Source organism: Tamandua tetradactyla, chromosome 22 (genome assembly GCF_023851605.1).
Source record: "Tamandua tetradactyla isolate mTamTet1 chromosome 22, mTamTet1.pri, whole genome shotgun sequence".
NCBI classification, from domain to species: domain Eukaryota; kingdom Metazoa; phylum Chordata; class Mammalia; order Pilosa; family Myrmecophagidae; genus Tamandua; species Tamandua tetradactyla.
The window spans coordinates 40368547-40380917 of record NC_135348.1 but is presented as its reverse complement, the minus strand read 5'-3'; the positions used below and the strand labels follow the sequence as shown (position 1 = coordinate 40380917).

The 12371-nt window shown below is 37.0% G+C and overlaps 1 pseudogene; it reads left to right on the top strand.

Annotated features, from left to right (window-relative positions):
* Positions 1-5600: 5600 nt before the first annotated feature.
* On the top strand, positions 5601-7476 carry LOC143666338 (tRNA (guanine(10)-N(2))-methyltransferase TRMT11 pseudogene; annotated as a pseudogene).
* Positions 7477-12371: the final 4895 nt, after the last annotated feature.

Below are 12371 nucleotides of genomic sequence, written 5' to 3'. Positions count from 1 at the left end.
CTACAAAATAAAAGTAATTTAAATAGTTAATTATTTGTTTTTTAAAGGTGTGTAATTCTAAATGCTCCTCAGTGTAATTCTAAATGCTCCTCAGCTTGAATCGTTTCTTCTGCCAGCTCCAATCTGCTGTTGAGACCTTGTAGGGAATTCCTCATTTCACTTATTGTGGTCTTCAATTCCATTTTTCTTTTTATTCTTTTAAAAAATTTCTATTTCTTTATTGAAATTCTCATATTTGTCATTCATTGTTTTCCTGTTATCCTTTGGGTTTGTTTTCCTTTCTACAAATTGAGTATCATTTTTTAAAGTCTTTGTCCAGTATGTCCAAAGTTTCAGGCCTCTTTGCTGATGGTTTCTGGATTTTTATCTTGTTCCTTTGGGTAGGCCAGCAGTTGCTGTTGCTTTGTTTTGTAGTCTTTTAGTGCATGCTGCATATTTTAATACTTTAAAGGTGTTAATTCTGGGATTTAGTCCCTAAGCTGTCTGTTCCTTAAATTTGTATCTTGTTACTAATGTAACAGAGACTTCCTGAGTGCCAGAAGCTTACAAAACCAAAAATACAAAACACTTCTTTCAAGTGTTTTCACACTGCCAATCATTGGCTGGTGCCCTCCAGAATATAGCTCTCCTATCAAGATCAACCCAGGGCAAATGTGAAATGCATGGTCCTCTTTATCTTTTCTGAGGCCGAGTCTTGTCTGGGCTTGTGGCTGTGTGGCGTTGAGACTTCTCCCATATATAGGAATTTGAATGCCATCTCTACACTGTGATATAGAATTTCTCCCCCTCCCTAATGATGTATTTTCTAACTTAAAGGAGGTAATCCCTTGCCCTGGGTGGTTTTGACCCAATTATTTCTTATGCCACTTTAGCTGTCAGCAAATTGCTTTTGCCTTCAGGGCAAGTTCTGGGAGAGTGAGCTCCAGGGAGTTTTCCCTTTCTCTTTCAGACTGCCACCTGATAGGCTGGCACCAACATACAGGCAACCCAGTATGTGTGTAGGGGTTATTCCTTCTCAGGAGCAGGTGAGGGGTTATTCCTTCTCGGGAGCAGGTGAGGGATTATTCCTTCTCGGGATACCACAGTGAGAGCACTGGTTTGGGGAGCAGGGGAACCACCAAGGGCACCACAAGCTTCTACCGTTTTTTTTCTTTTTTTCTTTTTTTTATCTTTTTATTTTTATTGATACATATTCACATACCATGTGTGCCATTTTGAAAGGATTTATACCTTAGAAAAGCCACACTTTAATCCTAATCCAATCTTGTGGGAGTACCCTTTCTCTTAATCCCTCTTCAATAATGTAGATTGGAAGCTTGATTAGGTTATCTCCACGAGGATGTGACTCACCCAATTGTGGGTATGAATTTTTGAATAGAGGGAGAGATTCCACCCATTCCAGGTGGGTCTTGATTACTGGAATCCTTTAAAAGAGGAAGCGTTTTGGAAAAGTCTTGAGATTCCAAGAGAGACAGAGTCCATGCAGTCAGAGACCTTTGGGTTTGCAGAAGGAAACCCCGCCCCACAGGACAAGCTTCACGAAATAAGCCAGGAGAAAAAGCTAACAGACACCACCATGTTTGCCATGTGTCTTTCCAGTTGAGAGAGAAATCCTGAACATCATCCACCTACTTGAGCCAAGGTATTGTTCCCTGGATGCCTTAGATTGGACATTTCTATAGTATTGCTTTAGTTGGGATATTTTCATGGCCTTACAACTATAAACTAGCAACTTACTAAATTCCCCTTTTTAAAAGCCATTTCTGGTTTATTGCCTGCTGGTAGCTAGCAAACTAGAACATCATGTAATCTCCCAAGTACAATCAGTGGTTCACAATATCATCATATAGCTGTGCATTTATCATCTCAATCAACTTTTTTTGTGTGTGTGAAAAATAGCATACATACAAAGAAGCAATAAATTTCAAAGCACATAACAACAATTAGGTGTGGAACAGATTTCAAAGTTTGGTATGGGTTACAATTCTAGAATTTTAGTTTATACTTCAATATATACATGTCTGATTCAGCAATCATACTCATTTGTTAAACCCTACTTTCTCTGTATAACTCCACCATTACTTTTGATCTTTCTCCCACTCTTTAGGGGCTATTCTACTTTTTCATGTTAGAAGGTGCTGTCAATAATATGGGATTTTCCCAGAGTGATTCGATCAGTGAGTGGAAAAGTATTTGCAAAGCCCCCTTCGGGGAATGGTGAGAATGGAGAGAAAATCAACTTCCCCAAGTTGAATTCTTGATATTCTCACAAGCAGTGTGGACAACCAAAGCTATAGGCTGAGCCCCCAGTCTTAGGGTTTGTTCATATGAAACTTAACCCTGCAAAGGATAGGTCAAGTCTACTTAAAATCTAGGCCTAAGAGTCACCCCCAAGAGAGCCTCTTTTGTTGCTCAGATGTGGCCTCTCTCTCCAGCCAACACAACGAGCAGTCTCACCACCCTCCCCCTCTCTGCGTGGGACATGACTCCCAGGGGTGTGGACCTTCCTGGCAACGTGGGACAGAGATCCTGGAATGAGCTGAGACTCAGCATCAAGGGATTGAGAAAAACCCTAGAATGAGCTGAGAATTAACATCAAGGGATCGAGAGAACCTTCTCGACCAAAAGGGGGAAGAGTGAAATGAGACTAAGTGTCAATGGCTGAGAGATTCCAAACAGAGTCGAGAGGTTATCCTGAAGGTTATTCTTACGCATTAAGTAGATATCACCTTGTTGTTCAAGATGTAGTGGAGAGGCTGGAGGGAACTGCCTGAAAATGTAGAGCTGTGTTCCAGTAGCCATGTTTCTTGATGATGATTGAACAATGATATAGCTTTCACAATGTGACTCTGTGATTGTGAAAACCTTGTGTCTGATGCTCCTTTTATCTACCATATCAACAGACGAGTAGAACATATGGAATAAGAATAAATAATAGGGGGAACAAATGTTAAAATAAATTTAGTTTGAAATGCTAGTGATAAATGAAAGCGAGGGGTAAGGGGTATGGTATGTATAATCTTTTTTTTTCTGTTATCGTTTTATTTCTTTTTCTGTTGTCTTTGTATTTCTTTTTCTAAATCGATGCAAATGTTCTAAGAAATGATGAATATGCAACTATGTGATGATATTAAGAATTACTGATTATGTATGTAGAATGGAATGATATGTTAATATTTTTGTTTGTTGTTAATTTTTTTAATTAATAAATAAAATAATATGGGATTTGGGGTAGAACTAATAGACGTTCTAGAGAGGCTGGCCCTTCTGCATTTCAGGACTTATCTGGTCCAGGCGCCCATCTGGAGGTTGTAGGTTTCTGGAAAGTTACCCTAGTGCATGGAACATTTGTAGAATCTTGTATAACACCCTAGGTGTTCTTCAGGATTGGGAGATATCGTTTTGGGCTTCTACCATATTTAAAGCTGTGCTTTCTTGACTCAACATCTGCCCTGTTACTGCAACCCTTTCATTGTTTTCTGGTGTTTTGAGGAAGATGGCTTTGCCAGTTTTACTATTTGTACAAAGATTCGGGAAGGTGTGGACCTTTGTAAAGTCCTTTGTATGAAAGTTTTAATTTTGATGAAATCCCATTTATGTAAATTTTCCTTTTTTTGCTTGTGCTTTGGGTGTCACATCTAAGAATCTGTTGGCTAATACAAGACCTGAAGATTTTCTTATACATTGCATTCTAAGAATTTTGTGGTCTTACTCTCATATTTAGGTTGTTAATCCATTTTAAGTTAATTTTTATATATGGCGTGAGATAGGAATACACTTTCATTCTTTTGCATGGGATATCCACTTTTTTTAATCAGGATTGTTTTTGCTATTTGGGGTTCCGTGAAATTCCATATGAATTTGAGGTTTGATTTTTCCATTTATCAAAAAAATCCTCAGGACTTTTGGTAGGTATTGTGTTGAATCTGTAGATCACTTTGGGTAGTATCTTAACAATGTGATTTATTTCAATCCATTAATGTAGGATGTCTTTCCACTTATTTAGGTCCTCATTAATTTCTTTCACCAAAATTGTATTTTTCAATGTACAAGTCCTTCACCTCCTTGGTTAAATTTATGCCTAGGTATTTTATTCCTTTAGATATTATTGTAAATGGAATTGTTTATCAGTTTCCTTTTCAGATTGTTCATCGCTGGTGTATAAAAAATAACTGATCTTTGCATGTTAACCTTTTACCCTGCCTTTGGTCAGTTATTTTATTAGCTCTAGTAGCTTTCTTGTGGAATATTTGAGGTTTTCTATATATAGGATTATGTCATCTATGAGTAAAGATAGTTTTACTTCTTACTCTCCAGTCTGTATGCCTTTTATTTTTTTTCATGCTTAGTTGCTCTGGCTAGAACTTCCAGGACAATTATAAATAACAGTGGTGAAAGTGGACATGCTTATCTTGTTACTGATCTTAGGGTGAAGCATCTAATCTGTTACTGTTGTGTATGATGTTATCTGTGGATTTTTCATAAATGCCTCTTATGGATTGAATTGTGTCCCCCACTTCCCCCCCAAAAAATGGTATATTGAAGTCTTTATCTTCAGTATATGAAAATATGACCTTATTTGGAAATAGTGTCATTGCATATGGAATTGGTTAAGATGAAGTCATACTGGAGTAGGGTGGGCCTCTAATCCAATATGATTCTATTATATTGCCTGATATACACAGGAACTTGCAAAACCCAAAGTATCTTACTCCCCAGCTGTTCCTCCCAAGCTTTTGGTATGGCCATTGTTTGCCTCGACTGATATATTTTTCCCTAGCTGTCAACATCTTGCTAAAATTACAGTAAAAATTAAAATATAGTAAGCATTTTAAAGAAAATTTTAGATAATACAATTAGTATTCATGACTTAATGAACACATAGTTTTCATTCATCCATGTACAAAAACAATGACCAAATAATAGGATATAATGTGAGTCCCAACAAAAACTACAAATGTTGGAGCGGATATGGAGAAACTGGGATACTTTTGCACTGCTGGTGGTAATGTATAATGGTGCAGCCACTATGGAAGACAGTTTGGCGTTTCCATAGGAAATTAAACATCGAGTTGCCCTATGACCTGGCAGTAGCACTACTTGGTACATACCAAGAAGATCATGAGACATTTGAGTTTTCCACAATTTCAGTTTTTCTAATTGCACACAAGATGCATCTCAATATTTTCCTATGTCCTCTGTATTTCCTCCAAATTGACAGTTGGATCTAGAAATTTGATCATATTCAGTTTAAATTATTTTTCACATGTTTGTTCTTTCATCCAAAAGCACATGATGCCTCACTATGTGAAACATGACATCCTGGGGTGAAAGTCCCCTGGAAACATAGGATATGAATCCCAGGGATAAGCCTGGCTATGGGATTGACAATGCCTGCCTGACCAAATAGGGGGAAAGAATTGTAACAAAATAAAGTATCAACAATTGAGAGACTTCCAATGGAGTCAAGAGGCTATTCTGGAGGTACTCTTATGAAAGCTTCAACTAGATATTGCTATTTACCATGGTTTGCCAAACCCCAACCAAAACCATTCCTGCCAATCCTAAAGAACACGTAGGGCTCTATGTGAGGTTCTATAAAAGATCCATGCAATATGGTTACTTTCCAGAAACCTACAAACTCCAGATGAGTTCCTAAGCCAGAGAAGTATTGAAACCCAGAGGTTCAGCCTCTCCAGATCATCAACTAGTTCCATCCCCCATCCCATATTATCAACAGCCCTTTCTAACATGAAAAAGTTAGAATGGCCATAACCCAAATACCCCTAAAGATTGGGAGAAAGATCAAAGGAAAAAGAATTATAACAGAGAAGACAGTACTCAACAAATGAGTATGGCTGCTGATCATTACATTGATACCTCTTTTAGTCTCCAGTTTCTTGGAGGAGCTAGAAGGAAAAACCTACAATTGTGGAACTATACCCCACACAAAACTCTGAAATCTGTTCTATAACTACTTGCTACAATGTACTTTGAAGTTTATTGCTTTTTTGTATATATGTTATATTTCACAATAAAAATACAAATAAAAAGCATATGATGAGGAAGGGATGCAGCACAGGCCATGCAGCGGCAGCACAGGTGGCTGCAGTGGTGCTGCCAGGCACCCTAAACAGAAAATAAAGCTTTTGCTTTCACTTTTTGGCGATCAGTTCACCAGAAGTCAGGTAACTTGTGGGAAGTGTCCATTTTGGATTATTAGTGTTCCTTCTGGAGATATTGCCAGAAACCTAATGAAATGTACAGTGTGTGCCAAGTCAATATTTGAACTGTGGGGTCATGGAAAATCCCCAGAAGTGCTGTACAGTTCTCTTAAAAATTACCCTGGGGATAAGATGGTTCCTTTTCTACATTCCAACTCTATGTATAAAATAAAAATTCATGCATTTAATAAAACATTAACCCAAGAATAAACAATCAAATTAATAGATCTACTTAAATTTCTGTCATTTGAAGGAGATGTAAATTTTAACAAGCCACAGCATATATTCCCTAATTTGGAGGATTATGGTTTGGACCCAATTGCATCCCCAAGAATTCAAATAATATTTACATTGGTACATGAATTGCAGGTGGATGAAGTGAGCTCATTGAGTCATACAGTGTCAAAAGGAGACACTTTACTGGAAATACAAGCCAGGATGTTGGTTTATCATTTATCATGTCCAGCCATGGAAAGTGAAAGAAAGTATGTTCTATAATCCAATTATTGGAATAGATGGCCTCCTGATCACAAATGCTCATTTTGGTGCATATTCATGGGACAGCCATAGGCTACAACCCAGTTAATGTCTTGAGTATGGCTAGTAGGAAAAACCAGAAATGGAGAGGGCTAGATGAAAAGATTAGGACAAATCTTCATCAGTATGGTTTAGAAAGACATTACCTTGATATCCTGTCTTCATATACATCTGAAGCCCTCCTGGAGGAAGGGCACAAATTTTGATACAATCATCACTGATCCTCCAGATGGTATCAGAGAATCCACAAGAAGAACAGGCTCACAGAAGAAAATGCTAAAGAGGATAGAGAAATGTTCAAACAGCCATATTTCTATTTTCTTGAGTAATCATCAGAGTAATATTATATCATTTTTATTTGGCAATAGAAAAACATGTGATGGACAGTGACATAGTTTGCTGCGTTCTGATCCAGATAATCCATATAACCCTGTATTGTTTTCTAACTAATTTACTCTCACTAGGCTTTATGATTACCTTAGAGTCGAGTGGTTATACAGTAATATATATGGTTGTCGACAGGTAATAATAAATACATTTTAATTCAGAAAAAGTAAATTCAAAAGCATGAGTGAATAAATTTCCATTGGTTAGGCCAAACTATTTCATGGTATTTGCTTGGGCAGCTTAGGAAACTAAAACAGTTTACTACATTATGCTCCTTGAACACATCCTTCCACATACGGTTTCTAAGAAAAAGGATATTCAGTTATATAACCACCTTAAAACTAAGTACAGTTATCAAGTTCAAGAATTTTAACATTGATATAAAGTTTTCAGTCTATGCTCCAATTTTTTCATGTGTCCCAATAATACATAATAATCTAAGCCTTTTCTCCTCCCTTGCTAAATCCCATCAAAGATCATATATTGCATTTAATTGTCATTGTCTCTTTAGTTGCTCTTTCTTTTTAATATTCTGGAAACATAAACAATATAAACATTCCAATCTCAACTTCCCAAGCATGCTATTCTGTGGGATTAATTACACTCACAGTGTCGTGCTACTCACTCATCATGATGCCTTCCAGGTTCATCCCCGTAAGAAAAGCATCCTTTTTAAGGCTGGGTAATACTGCACTGAATATACATAGCATATTTTCTTTACCCATTCATCAGTTGATGAACATTTGGTTCTTTCCAATTTTTGGCTACTGGGTATAATGCAGCTATAAACATTGATGTACAGATATCTGAGTTCTCTTTTTCAGTTCTTTTGTGTATATACCTAAGAGTGGGATTGCCTGGTCATATGGTAGTTCTATATTTTACTTTTTTGATGAGCCACAAAACTGTTTCCATAGTGGTTGCACTATTTTACATTTCTACCAAAAATGTATGAGGGCTATTTTTTCATATCCTTGTCAGCACTTATTATTTTATATTTTTAAAACAATAGCCATTTTAGTATGTGTCAGATGGCATCTCATGGTTTTGATTTGCTGATAGCTAATGATGTTTAACTGCATGCTTATTATCATTTGAATATCCTCTTTGGAGAAATGTTCATGTAAGTCCTTTGCCAATTTTTAAATTGGGTTGTTTGTCTTTTTTTGTTTTAGAAGTTTTTTTAAGTATATTCTGGATATTAAATCCTTATCCAGATGTATGGTTTCCAAATATTTTTTCCCATTCTGTTGGCTACCTATTCACTTTCTTGATAATTTCCTTCAATCCATTAAAGTTTTAAATTTTGATGAAGTCCATTCATCTACTTTTTTCTTTCATTGCTTTCAAAGTAAAGTTTAAGAATCCATTGTCTAATACAACACCCTGCAGATATTTTCCTATGTTTTCCTCTAAGTTTTATAGTTTTAACTTTTAAATTGAGGTCACTGTTCTAGTTTGCTAGCTGCCAGAATGTGATATACCAGAAACAGAATGGCTTTTAAAAAGGGGAATTTAATAAGTTGCAAGTTTACAGTTCAAAGGCTGTGAGGATATCCAAATTAGAGCAAGTCTATAAAAATGTCCAAACAAAGGCACCATCAAGAGGTTACCTTCACACAAGAAAAGCCGATGAAGTTCAGGGTTTCTCTCTCAACTGGAAAGACACATGGTGAACGTGGTGATGTCTGCTAGCTTCCTCTCCAGGCTTCTTGTTTCATGAAGCTCCCATGGAGACATTTTCCTTCTTCATCTCTAAAGGTCTCTGGCTGCATGGGCTCTCATGGTTCTCATGGTTCTATCCTGGCTCTGCTCACAGCTCTCCAAAATGCTTCCTCTTTTAAAGGATTTCAGTAAACTAATCAAGACCCCATTTGGAATGTGTGAAGTCACATCTCCCACTAATCAAAGTTAATACCCACAATTGGGCTAGTCACATCTCCATGGAGATAATCTAATCAAAGGATTCCAGCCTACATTTATGGAATAGGAATTAAAAGAAATTGCTCCCACAAGGTTGGATCAGGACTAAAACACAGCTTTTCTAGGGTACATAATCCTTTCAAACCAGCAGGTAACTGATCCTTTTTGAGTTCATTTTTGTATATGGTGTGAGGTTGGGTTCCCCTTTCATTCTTCTGTATGTGGAAGCAAGTTTTTCCAGTCACTTCATTCATTTCTGAGAAAATGTCTGTTATATTACCTAAGCATGAAAATTCATAGTTTATCAGTTGTTTTTTCAAATAAAGATGGTGTTCTTTGAACAAAGCAGCTAGGTCTGACTGCAACTCCATCTATTATGTGTTTTTTCTTGAGATAATAATAAAACATCAATATACAGCAGAAATTATTTAACTATACTTCCTATTTCATCACATGGAATACTAAAAATCCCTCAAAGGTTGAGATTTAATCGAATTAATTATTCCTTCTGCTCCAACAAGGAAATCCTTAGGTAAGGCTTGCATTGTTTTTCCACTGTGAATGCACGACCATGAAGAATACAATGACTGCCAGTACAGTGTGGTGCTACTCCTTTAATTCATGCCAAGTTGCCAGCAGACTTAAATGTCATTGCTTCGGTGCCAGAAGTACAAAGGTCAACACGAGGTAAAAAGGCAAATAATGTCTTAATGTTATTATGAAAATAGTTTTGACTTTGCAGATATCCTGAAAGGGTCTCTAAGAACTACGGGGTTTGGAGATCACAGTGTGAGAATCGGCTGAACTAGGACACAGGTTTGAGCACCTCCACGAACATTAATATTCAGGTAGGAAGAATTAAAGAGGTAGACTGAGGGTGGGTAGGAAGGCAGGGAGAAAGCAATGAGAAAATGGTGTCATGCAAACAGGAAAAGTGTTTCAAGAAAGAGGAGCAACCAGGAACTCTTGGAAAAACAAAAACTATATCAGAAAAATCAATAATCATATATATATATATATATAGGAAGCAAACAAAACTGTAGTGTCATTTACCACTGATGGATTATAAGCTAAGGATCCCTATGATCTTGTTTCTAGGGTATCATGGCACTGAGCCCACAGAAAAGGAAATGCAATCCTAACGTTATATTTCTCTGTAGCAAGGAGTATCGTACCCAACGTTTCGGTTTGCTAATGCTTCCAGAATGCAATATACCAGAAATGGATTGGCTTTTATAAAGGGGATTTATTAGGATACAAATTTTACAGTTCTAAATGTCTAAATTAAGGCATCAACAAGGGGACACCTTCCCTCAAGAAAGGCCCTCTGTCACATGAGAAGGCACATAGTGACATCTGCTGACCCTTCTCTCCGGGGTTGGTTTCCAAAATAGTTCTTTCAGCTCCTTGAGTTCTTCTGGCCTTTCCTGTGGAATTTTCTCTCTCTATGTGTCTGTGGATCTTCTCTTAGCTTCTCTGGGGCAAAATCTAGATTTCATCTCTTAGCATCTCCTGGACCATTTTCTATATCTAAGACTATGCTTTTCCCAAAATATTTTCATCTTAAAGGACTTCAGTAAGCAGATTAAAACCCACCTTGAGTGGGAATGGTCACATCTCCATGGAAACAACCTAAACAAGAGGTCCCACCCAACAATAAGTCTGCCCACACAACACTTGGTTAAAATAACAGGGTTTTTCTAGGGTACATAACAGCTTCAAACCAGCACACCCAACCTAATATAAAACTGTTTATGGATTCTTAAATTTTAGAACTAATCTATAAATAAAATACAAAGAAGTCCAATATGATAACACAATAGAATGCAAACTTTGTCATCCTTGACAATGTTAAAGAAAGGAGAAAAAGTTGTCCAAGATGTGCAGAACTCTCAAACACTGCAAATTGTTGGCACAACAATTTTAAAAACAATTTGACAATATCTTACAGATGAGAACATGCATGGCCTATGGCTCAGAAATTCTATCCCTAAAGAGTACCCCCTAGAGAAATTGGCACATGTGCCCCAGAAAACAAAAATCTGCACACAGCAATTCTTTATAACAGTCTCCAACTGGAAACAACTCAAACATCTATAAACAAGAGAATGGATAAATTTGGTGATAGAGTCATACCATGGAATATAAATACTGCAAAAAATTAATGAATTAAAGTTAATATAAGCCATCTGTATGAATCTTAAAATCATAATATTAAAAATATTTTTATTAATAAAATAACATACAAACACAAGGATTCTTTTTTCTTTTTTATTTATTAATTTAAAAAAATTAACAACAAACTAACAAAAACATTAACATATTCCATTCTACATATATAATCAGTAATTCTTAATATCATCACATAGTTGCATATTCACCATTTCTTAGAACATTTGCATCGATTTAGAAAAAGAAATATAAAGACAACAGAAAAAGAAATAAAACGATAACAGAAAAAAAAAAGATTATACATACCATACCCCTTACCCCTCGCTTTCATTTATCACTAGCATTTCAAACTAAATTTATTTTAACATTTGTTCCCCCTATTATTTATTCTTATTCCATATGTTCTACTCGTCTGTTGATATGGTAGATAAAAGGAGCATCAGACACAAGGTTTTCACAATCACAGAGTCACATTGTGAAAGCTATATCATTGTTCAATCATCATCAAGAAACATGGCTACTGGAACACAGCTCTACATTTTCAGGCAGTTCCCTCCAGCCTCTCCACTACATCTTGAACAACAAGGTGATATCTACTTAATGCGTAAGAATAACCTTCAGGATAACCTCTCGACTCTGTTTGGAATCTCTCAGCCATTGACACTTAGTCTCATTTCACTCTTCCCCCTTTTGGTCGAGAAGGTTCTCTCAATCCCTTGATGTTAATTCTCAGCTCATTCTAGGGTTTTTCTCAATCCCTTGATGCTGAGTCTCAGCTCATTCCAGGATCTCTGTCCCACGTTGCCAGGAAGGTCCACACCCCTGGGAGTCATGTCCCACGCAGAGAGGGGGAGGGTGGTGAGACTGCTCGTTGTGTTGGCTGGAGAGAGAGGCCACATCTGAGCAACAAAAGAGGCTCTCTTGGGGGTGACTCTTAGACCTAGATTTTAAGTAGACTTGACCTATCCTTTGCAGGGTTAAGTTTCATGTGAACAAACCCCAAGCCTGGGGGCTCAGCCTATAGCTTTGGTTGTCCACACTGCTTGTGAGAATATCAAGAATTCAACTTGGGGAAGTTGAATTTCTCCCCGTTATCACCGTTCCCCGAAGGGGGCTTTGCAAATACTT